The sequence below is a fragment of the Malania oleifera genome, chromosome 8 (genome assembly GCF_029873635.1).
Source record: "Malania oleifera isolate guangnan ecotype guangnan chromosome 8, ASM2987363v1, whole genome shotgun sequence".
Taxonomy (NCBI): domain Eukaryota; kingdom Viridiplantae; phylum Streptophyta; class Magnoliopsida; order Santalales; family Ximeniaceae; genus Malania; species Malania oleifera.
Genome location: NC_080424.1, coordinates 96,852,112 through 96,863,919, shown reverse-complemented (window position 1 = coordinate 96,863,919; position 11,808 = coordinate 96,852,112).

The following is an 11,808-nucleotide window of genomic DNA, read 5'->3' as shown; positions in this document are numbered from 1 at the left end:
GTGATTTGTAAGTTTTGGAACTCAGTTGGCTGTTTAGGGACCTTAGAGTTTGGGATTTGCTTACGGGGTTAAGGTAAGGGGAACTATGTTTATATTGGTTATTTTTTAAATTGGATTCGGTGGAACTGTGATCCATGGTCCTATGTGTGTTTTGGCTACTCATTTGGGAGAATCTAACGGGGAAAACTATAGGTTTTTCATTATTACAGTTTTGGGAAAAAGGGGGCAACGGGCTGAATCCCGAGTTTTGTTGAAACCAAGTATATGTGTGATTTATACTGTGATATTGGGATGGCCGTGCCTTGACTTTATTTAAACTGTATTTGTTTGGAAAACCATGATTTAGATTACCAAATGAGTGTGGTTTGTTTGGTTATATGAGCATGCATGTGTGTGTGATCTGTTGAAATGCTAGTAGGAACACGGTTCCGAAATTGTCTCAGGTACTAAGAGTGTCCGGCTCTATATCCGAGGGCATGTTATCGCCTGCCATGTAGGCAAGAGTGTCCGGCTCTATATCCGAGTGCGGGAGCCTATTCCGGCAGATCAAGCCGAAGGGTGTGGATCCACTAGTTTAGTGTCGGTACGATGCCATAGGAGTCGGAGACTAGTCATGTACCGATGGCGCCGTGTTCGTGGGTTGGCTACGGGCCAACGCCGTATGTCGCAGGCCGGCTTCCGGGCGAAAAGTGTGACGACACTGAGGATTATTGATCATATGTATGTATTGTGACAGGGCTGCGTATAAATGGCCGTTGTATGTGTGCGTGTATGCACTATGTAAATTAGTACTGGAATGCATTTAACTGCGTGTATATTGAATCATGATAACACTCAAATGCCACACACCGATATAACCTATGTTCTTCCTTACTAAGAGGTGTCTCACCCCTACTGTACGTACATTTTTACAGGTCCTTCGGGTAACCAGAACTAGCGTCCTGGTGTAGGGAGCGTAGTGGACGGTGTACCGCGTTTAGCGTTAGGTAAGTGCTAGGACTGTAATTTTGGTGGGTTACCATTTTGGGATGTGTTGGGCACCCGTTTGTACGTTTTTAATAGAGCATTGTGTCTGCTCTTGTATAGACTCTGGTATGGTAATGCATATGTATATAGATGACCTTTTTCCGCTGCGTATATGATTGTGTTTGGATGTGTTTAGGGTGCCTAGGAACCCCACGGGGTCAGACCCTCATCCTTTGTACTCTATCTGTGGTGATTTGTATGATACAGAGACAGGTTAGATTACATTTTCACCCCTGGGTCCTATTTTGGGGATCGGGGCGTGACAAATCAAAACAACATTACTTGCAAATAACATATACTATAGATCGAATCTCATTTTAAATATTACTCATAAGTTCATCAATCACTAAAACAAATAGAGGCTTAAAGTAGAGCCTTGATATACAGTCATTATAATTAGAAATTTTCTAGACTCTTATCTTACAATTTTAACACTAGTTGTTACTGTATCATATGTCTTTAATAACATCAGTATATGTTGCATACTCCCTTCTTTTTTAAAATCAACAAAAAAAATTTCCGTACTCTATTGTATGTTTTATTTAAGTCAATTAAAATAATATACAAGTCCTTTTTTTTTTTCATTAATCATCATCTTTTCTCTAATTTGTTGGGCTATATTGACAGGTCCATTTTTTTAATAAAATTTAATATCTACTGACTACATAATATGATAACTTAAACATCACTTTTTATATAAGACATTACTAATTAAAACAATAAAAGAGTAAAATATTTTTTTTTACCACAATCATTTTAAAACAAACAATCAATCTTTTTTTTCACATCTATTTTATTTCTTAAAAAAAAATAAAAAACTAGAGAGTAATAGAGCTGCAAATTGCCAAAGAAAAAGAAGCAAGAATTATAATATGGGCATTAATAAAATTGACTTAGCCCCAAAAAGGAAAGCATGTCAACTCATCCATCACATCATTTGAATGCTACCAAAAAATAGCATTAAGATTATATTGCACAAATTTGACCATCACCATTATGATTAGAATGGACCTTTTAGATTTAAATTAATGTTAAATTTAGGTAAAATATATATAATCCTATGAAAATTTGTCCCAATTAATTTAAATTTAAATCTAAAATCTAAAAATTATGCTTTTAAATACAACATCAAATTATATTCCATTTAGATACGACATCTCTTAAAGAATAAATTCACTTTAACGGCATATTTGATACATAATGATAAAATAAAATCAAAAGAAATTGAATCAAATTTATTACTTAATTTGACCGAACTCTTTATTTAATTTTTCATTTCATTCTTTTTCCTACTCATTTCGTGAAGCAAACTAATACGACGTTAATAGTTAATCATTTTTTGAAGTTTGTTAAAAATATATTATGTGTAGATTATATTATTAAATATCATTCATTTTTAATAATCTTCTTTCTAAAAGTTTAGATTGAAATCTTAAGAGATCTAATGTTTGAAATGTCAAATCTAATACGACATAAAGAAAGAATTGACTCCCTAGCTTAGGACATTACCCATTTAGCTGGCACTGCCCTAAATGTGGTGCCCAATACCCTTCACAGTGGGGGCAAACTACCTTTTATTTATAGGGTAGGTGGGAAGGACAAGGACAATGACAGGGGCAATGGCCATGCCTCTCATTCATTCTCTTTCATTGTTGACATCTTACAGCTTGGCAATAAGTTCCAACAGTAAAAGGGCACAATGGGACCAAACTGCAAGACCACAAGGCCCAGGGCTCCACGGCCCATACATGTATGGGCCTTGCCTAGACAAGCCCATTGCCCTTTTTACCGTACGCCCACACGATTTATATCTATCCATTTGGAGCCCATACCTTTCTCTTGTACGTCCAATCAGACAGATACCTAACTTTGCACTTTGCTTCATATAATTTTTCTTCTCATACACATATGCACACGCACACACACGACCAAACATTTATAAGAAAACAAATAAGAATGGTTTGAGTTAGAAAAGAAGAAAATAAAAATATATCAAATCAATAAATATTTAATTTTACACTTTTTTAATTTTTTTTTAATTGAAACTATACTAAATAGATTTTTAATTTTAGTAATATTTTATACATAGAAAAAATACAATAAAGAATAATTTTTTTTTTCTCAAATAAAATACTAAATTCAACCCGACCTAATAGTATAGAGATAAAAATAAAAATTGTTATAACCATGCTATATATCATATGACTAGACATTAGTGGGTGTAGATGTGTGGGACCATACACTTACACCTATTTGTATCCCACATATTTTACATCCACTAGCGCCTTGTCGCGTGAACCTGTGTCATTATAGTCTCACACGCCTGCACTAGGGGTGACAAAAAGAGCTAACGGGTCGGATTCAAGCGGGCCATAAATGGGTTGAGGTTAAACAGGTTCAAGTTCACCTGTTTATTAACGGGTGACTAATATGTAAATTCAAATCCGTCCATTTAATAAACGAGCCATAAACGGGTTACACGTTTAAAAAATATAATTTATTTATTTAAAATTTTTTTAAACATTTCATATAAAATGATATATATATATATTTAAAAAATACTCAATTTTATTTTTAAACGGGTCATAAATGGGTCACTCAACCCGAAGCCGTAATAAACGGATCAAGTCCGGATTGACCTGTTTATAAATAAGTCAGCTCATATTAAATCCAAACCTGATTTAAACGGACGGATCACAGATCACTTGTCGAGTTTCAACCCGTTTTACCACCCTGCACCCACTAATATCTTGTCACACGAGCCTGCGTCAAAGACTATCCTGAGACACCTAGCATTTTTCAAATTGTTAGTATAATATTGTAGTTTAATTTTATATGGAGCCTAGCTTTCAACCCTAGTGTCAATCACCATCATTGCTACGTGTAATCCTACATAAAGATTTAATTTTCATGAGAGACGAATGGCCCAAAGCAGCATGCTGAGCTTCTTTAAGCAGGACCCTCTCCTTCCAATGAATGGGTGTACCCCACAAAAAGCCCAAAGGCCTCCACGTTCTTTCTTATCTTTTCTTCCCCAACTTTTCCTCTTTTGTTTTTTTATTTTCACCTTCATATATATATATATATGAATCATATGATATTACTCAAAATTTACAGCCTTTTGATGGAACTTTTTTCCTTTAATGCTTTTCTTTTTGAAAAAGATTTCAACCATGCATAGGTATATAAAGAATAATTGTCAAAATTTAATTATTATTTGTATGATGTGAGTCTCTAAATTAGACTAATGCTTCTTTTATAACCCAATTTGTCAAAAAGTATTAGCATTAAATTAGAGTTGAATAATTTACATAATGATTTTTGGAATATGTACTTGTTGAGTGATAATGGTTGATTGTCTTTGGGAGAAGGTGTATAATAACACGTAGAATTGATGAATAATAATCGACATTAATGAAAATAAATAAACAAATAGTATTAAATGAAGGAAATTATGTTTATTATTATGCTTTGAATAGGAGTAGTTTTTCTATGAACATTTTATTTCTGTTCGACTTTATCTCTAAAAATTCCTGAAAATTGAAAACTAAAAATAAAAAACTAAGTCGGGTGATAGTTGTATTTATATGAATAAATTAAATTGAATTTAACATATAAATAATTAAGTATATGTAATGAAAGAAGTCCATAAGATTGAAGATTGCTTACAAAAGGAACTATTTGGAGACTTATTTTTTATTTTATTTTTTTCAAAATAAAAAACCCCGAAAATGTCATTTAAAACTATCATATAATAATTCTAAGACTATCTAAGGTTTTACCATCCTAGTTAATTTTGTAATGATAATTTCAATTAAGTGTTATTAACAAGAAAATACATTATTTAGTTTTGTATATATAATAAGCTTAAAGAAAAGTCAAACAAATAATATGTCAATTCATCAAGATAATATTCTAATATTTCAATTATATTTGGCTATATCAAAAATAAAAGATTTGTACAACATGTACTGCTTTTTATATATCTTCATAAAATTACTTTAAAAATTATTTCTCCATGCAAAATTTAAAATTCACCAATTATAAAAAATTGTATTAGTATTTGGATCCATTAAATAGTACGGAACTTATATATTCTTGAATTAATCCATACAAAAACATATTTTTGTACTCATATACTCTACATGTTGACGTGACATTTTATAAACGTTGTGTTTCTAAGCTCTAAGGGTCTGTTTAGATTAATGATTTTTCTTAGAAAAAGAAAAGGAAAGAAAAATAAAAAAAGAAAAGGAAAGGAAAATGAAAAAGAAAAGAAAAAGAAAATAAGAAGAAACTCATTTTCTCTTGTGTTTTTCTTTACTATTAAAACTATAAAAAAATAAAAATTCAATTTAATATGACGAAAAATTAAGAAAAATTAAATATTAATGATGTGTAAAATTAAAATTTTTTCATAAAATTAGTATATTTTTTATTTTCATTTTTATTTTTTATTTTTTATAACTAAATATGAAAATGTTGATCACTTGTTATTTTATTTTTCTTTACTTTTACTAATATATATATATATATATATATATATATATATATATATATATTCTTTTTTGTGGTTGTAATTATGCAGGAGGAATTTTGTGACACCTATGGTTGGCCATTTCAAAAGTAATGTAGCAACAGAAAGATGGAAAGAAAAGATGAAAAGGTAAGGAGTGCATGTCATGGGATGGGACTGTAGTTTCATGTAGAAGCAGGGTGGAGACTTCGTTTATTAATTTTTTCACTTTCATTTACTACTCGTTAAATCTAGCTAGACAACAGGACATGCTTTCTTTCCACTCAATTTTTTTTTTCATCATCCAAAATTTTAATTTGGACAAACCTTGTTGTTGCATTTGGGAGCATGAATTTTAGATTTTAAATTTGAAATTGAATAGATTTGGATAAAATTCAATACAATTTCATATTATATTTTATCAAAATTCAATACAAGCTAGTATGCCCAAAGATGACAAGTGTGCCCATATAGGCAAGTGTCATAAGGCCAGTATTGGGTGACATTAAGTGTCTTGCATAACCTCCATTAGATTATCAATAATCTCGGATGCGATTACAAGGGTTACAATTGATGGTTTGCATAACCGCTTATGAGTTACTTGTAACCTCTCAGGCATAATGATGCGTTCAAAAATGTCAGGCTAGAGGAAAGCATACCCTCATCGGCCACTAGAAAAAGGGGATCCCAGGAGGAGGTAAGTATATCGCTTCAACTCATTTTTCATTTAATGTTGCAATTTGAGCCTCCCGTTCACTAACTTAGGCATCAAAGAGATCCCCCAGATTACACCCTCAGTGTAACGCCCTCAAAATTCATACCATTTTTAATATATATATATATATATATATATATATATATATATCCATATCCATACCTAAGCAGCGAGAAACACATATCATGCAACCATTTACATATTTATTATGCAATACCAGAATTCTGTATATACAAACCACAATCATACAAAAATACCCATCCAGCATCATCTACTAAAAAATACTCAGCTCTGACAAAAACTCACCCTATAACCAAGGTGATCAAACTACTTTCTATCCGCGAGCCTGATTTGCTCACCTAACTGGCTCACCTGAAAAATAGTAAAGTAATGGGGTGAGTCGACGCTCAGTAAGTGGAAATATGTTATTACTAGTGTGTGACAACTAAGCTAAGAATACTTTAAAATAGTACTGAACTGTAATGCAATAAAACATTTGTAAAGCATATTTTCCTTTCACAATTTAAGATATACTGTATTATCTATATTTTCTACTTTTTATACTAATAATATCATACTATACTCATCATATACTGTAAAACTGTATACATTTACATATTTATACTTTATCCCTGGGACTCTATACGTCATGATTTAATCCCTCATGACAGGGTTGTACGGCCCGTAGGCGGGACTTCTTCTAGTCGACCCTCTAGATAAGTCAATATACTCTACACTACCTCAGCCCGGCCAAACTGCATCCTCTCCTAGGCACGGGACTGGCTGCTACCTCGTCTAATCGGCCCCTTCTATCTAGTGTACTGGGGAGCTGCATCCTCTCCGAGCACAATTAGATGGTACCCACACACTATCTGAGATATGTGGTTGCACTCTATCTATATATAGCAACGGTACCGTGCTCTGTAAACTATATCTGTATTGTATCTGTCTATAATCTTTCCACAGGAATCTAAAACTATATACTTATATGCATATATACTCCTTTACTGTTTTTCCCATGTTTCCAAAGTTACCATAATGCTATCTTTCTGTTCTATAAATACTGTAATCTCTGTATACTATATCAGTAGCATCTTGATGCTACCCCTGTATGTCTATCTATACACTTTATCTATATACTCTGTATGTTATGGTAATAGGAAACATGGCCTACTATACCTCTATATATACTGTTCTGTATAAAACTGTGATATAAATACTGATCTTGAACAAAACTATACACATGTAGATGTATATATATCTGTTTCATGAAACTACTCATATAAAAGCTATATATGCAGGTATATTTTTCTGTATAATCTCTGTGAATATATATATATATATATATATATATATATATATCTGTATATCCAGTATAGTATGATTCATTATGAAAGTTGTATACATTTTTTCATTACATAAAAATCTACTTAGGCCACACAAGTATTTAAACTCATATTCTATAAATACTATATAATAAACTGGTATAAATATGTATCTATGAAGTCTCTGATAGCATTATGAAAATTCCTAACATAGCATATTTCCCTTACCTTAGCTTTGAAAAACCCCTATAAAATTATGGCTCTATACCCGCAGGGTTCCTAACTCAACATCCTGAAAACACAATCCAAAAAACACAATCCCCCAGAACAAAACATCAGTATTTTCTTACCTACAACATTTCTCATAACTGAAGGAAAGACAAATATTGTATAAAATGTCTTACCCTGAGATTGGGACGAAATCCAACCCAACTTTTCCAGCGACCAGCTCCAGGAGACTTGTAGAAAATCTCGCTAGGAGCATCATGGTAGCCTCAGATCTTAGATCCAGTGAGAAATAGGCCTGGAAACGAAGAGAGAAGTGAGAGAGAGTTGGAGAGAGAGAGAGAGAGAGAGAGAGAGAGAGAGAAGAGAGAGCGAGAGGGGTGCGGATAAGTAATAAAAATCCGAGTTTTCCCCTTATATACTGTGGCCTTTGTCGACGAGACATGTCATCTCGTCGACGAATCTTTCAATAAATTTGTTGACGAGTCCATGTATTCGTCGATGAAATTCAGGCTGCCCCATAACCCCTCTTGGTATTTTCTCGTCGACAAGGCCTTGTATTCGTCGACGAGTTTCCTTATGTACTCATCTACGAAGCCCTGTATTCATCGATGAGTTTCCTTATGTACTCGTCGACGAAGCCCTATATTTGTTGACGAGTTCTGGCAATTCCTTGAAATTATTATTATTATCCCCAATTATTATTGTCTCCAAAATGCGATATCGTTGACGAACGCTCTGCATTCGTCAACAAAGTCTACTGCCTCCTTTTGTTCCTGTTTCCATTTTTTCCTCTCTCTTTAATATTTAAATATCAGTAATTTCGGGGTCGTTACACTGGGTCCTCCAAGCCATTCTTCCTTTTAGGTGGCCATGGTCGAAGAACGATTTAACCAAACTTGTACAATTCTTGGCAACAACAGTTGGCGCCATTTGTGGGAATCTCTTGGGAGGTTTTCCATCTTTGACCATGGCTGCATCACATAATTCCAAGTCAGAACCCATTGGGGGGGGGATCAAGCTCCCCAGTCAATTGATTCCACTCCGACTAATAAACAGAAAAGACATAAGGAAAAAAGGAAAAGGTAAGGGAGGAGACGTACCTGTTGTGGAGTTTATTACCCTTGAAGATGAGAAATGTGAGCGGAGGAGAGGCAACTTATAGACTCGCAGTGCACGAATGCAAGAGCATGAATGCAAAATGGCGCAGATCTACAGGAAGTGAGCACGACTCACTTGGATGGCCCAGCTAATGAGAACAATTTATGAGACCCTGAAGAATGACCCAATTGATGAGCACGACTCATAAAGCCCTAAAGAGTGGCCTAGTTGATGAGCACAACTCATGAAGCCCTGAAGAATGACCCAATTGACGAGCACGACTCATGAGGCCTTGAAGAATGGTCCAATTGATGAGCACAACTCATGAGGCCTCAAAGAATGGTCCAGTTGATAAGCACAGTTCATAAGGCCCTAAGACACTCCCAATTGATGAGCAAAACTCATGAGGCAAGAAAAGGGTGAGCACGGCTCACCGGCAATGGCCTCACTGATGAGCACAGTTTATGAGGCCCCAAAGACATCAGCTCATAATGAGTCCAAAAGTGGAAACATTATCTCGAATTGAGCCGATTGGGGTTAAAATCAGGTCAGATTGAGCCGGTTATCGTATAAATCTTGGCTCGAATTGACTTAAGTAGTAAGGATCTTTGCTCAGATGGAGTTAAGAAGTAAAGATATCAGCTCGAATTGGGCCGGTTATTGTGGTAGCCTCAGCTTAGATGGAGTTGTGTGCTGGAGTTATCGGCTCAGATTGAGCCATTTTTGGGTTGAAACCGACTCAAATTGAGCAAGTTATAGTGGAAGCTTCGGCTCGGTTGGAGTTGGGTGCTAAAGTTATTGCCTCGGATTGAGCCAATTGAGGTTGGAACCGGCATGGATTAAGTCGATCAAAAGTAATGCTGGCTCGGGTTGAGCTTGTTAAATAGCATACCGGTTCGGATTGAGCTAGTTAGAAAGTTTACTGGCTTGGATTGAGCCAATTATGATAGGAATTGGCTCTAATTAGTTATTTGGGGACCGGTTCAAGTTACTACTCTTAAATAAGGTAAACTTACTTTGAATATTTGAGAGTATTCAGGGGGCGGAGGGCAAATGATACCCCCAAGATTGGTACGCCCAAAGATGACAAGTGTGCCCATAGATGCAAGTAGTCGTAAGGCCAACATTGGGTGACATTGAGTGTCTTACACAACCTCTATTAGATTATTAATAATCTTATATGTGGTTACAGGGGCTACAATTGATGGCCTAGATAACCGCCCATGTGTAAGAACTCGACCTGAGATATGTAGATTAAATAAATAACAAAAGGGTAAAAGGGTAAATTTTGCAGGCTTCGTCAACGAATCCATTGTTCTCGTCGACGAAGCTCCTCATACTCTTTGTCACTGAAATTCAAAGCATCGTCGACGAAGAGATATTGACCGTGTTGTAAAATATAAGAATAGGGTTCGTCACCAAAGGAGTCGGTTCGTTGACGAAATGTGTAGATGATTCGTCGACGAGGTTGGCCAGGTCAAAGGGGCTATAAATATTATCCTTCATTGCTTAGTTTCTAAGAAAGCTAAAACACACACACACACACACTCTCTCTCTCTCTCTCTCTCTCTCTCTCTCTCTCTCTCTCTCTCTCTCTCTCTCTCTCTCTCTCTCTCTCTTTCTAAGATTTCAAGTCGTCGGTTGTCGGAATCAATGATCCAACGTTACCATGTGGATCAGGAGGAGAATCTCTATGTTTATAGCGGATCAGAAATTTGTTTCGAAAATTTTTGTGTTTTGACCCAAAACTGATATAAGGGTCCGATTTTAGTTTCATTTCAGTATATATGCAGTAGTAAGAATTATAGTAAAGTATAGTTCTTGGATGTTTAGGTTTTGGGAACTCGGTTCGTAGTTTTGGAGCTATAGAGTTCGTATTTTGGTATTCGAGAAAAGGTAAGGGGATTCTGTTTATATCAGTTATTTTTGAAATCGGAATCGGTAAACATGTAGTTTACAATTGTATGTATGTTTTGGTTACTTATTTGGGAAAATCTATCGAGTGAAAATGAGGGATTTTTGGGTTACAATTTTTGGGAAATTTTGAGGTTTCGAGTATCATCTCTATTTCGATTGGAAAATCATATGTTGTATAAAATGGTAGTAATGAGATGACCGTACCTGTATTTGTATTAAACTGTATTCTCGAATTGAAAACAATATGATTTGTTCTATACTCAAATAAGTGTGGAATGAAATGTTGTATGTAAAATGTTCCAAGGTTTTGTAAAATAGCTAGGGGTGGCTAATTACCGTACGTTGATGAGTATAGGGACATGAGTTTCAAAATTGTTCTAGGTTTTGTAAATCAGCTAGGGGCGGCTAATTACAGTATGTTGACGCAATGTCTCAGCTAATTACCGTGGGCGAGAGTGTCTAACTCTATATCCGAGGGTGTGAAATATCGTCTATTTGTTCGACTAGTCACCGATGGGTGTGAGTGGACACCGTACTGGCAAAGATATCGCTATGAGGTTTCGATTATTGTAGGGTATCGGGTGCTTGAGTGTGATGACACTGACCGTATATTTGGTATCGTATGTATTGGAACTGAATTGTGAAAATATTGGAATCAAATTGTGTTGTGTTTTATGTTGAAATAACACTTGTATGTCACACACTAATATAACCTGCTTTCTTCCTTACTGAGAGGTGTCTCATCTCGAATATACAAATGTTTTTCAGGTCCTTTGGGTAGCCGAAATTAGCATCCTAGCGTCCGAAAGTGTAATAATCCCAAAAAGGGCTATAGAAGATTAGTAGAGTGATTCCAAAAAAAAAAAAAAGAAGAAAAATTAGTTAATTAATTAATTATTTGGATAAAAAAATAAGAAAAAAATAATTAAAATTTATTTTTGTTTTTATTGATAAAATATATTATTATTAATATTAATTAAATA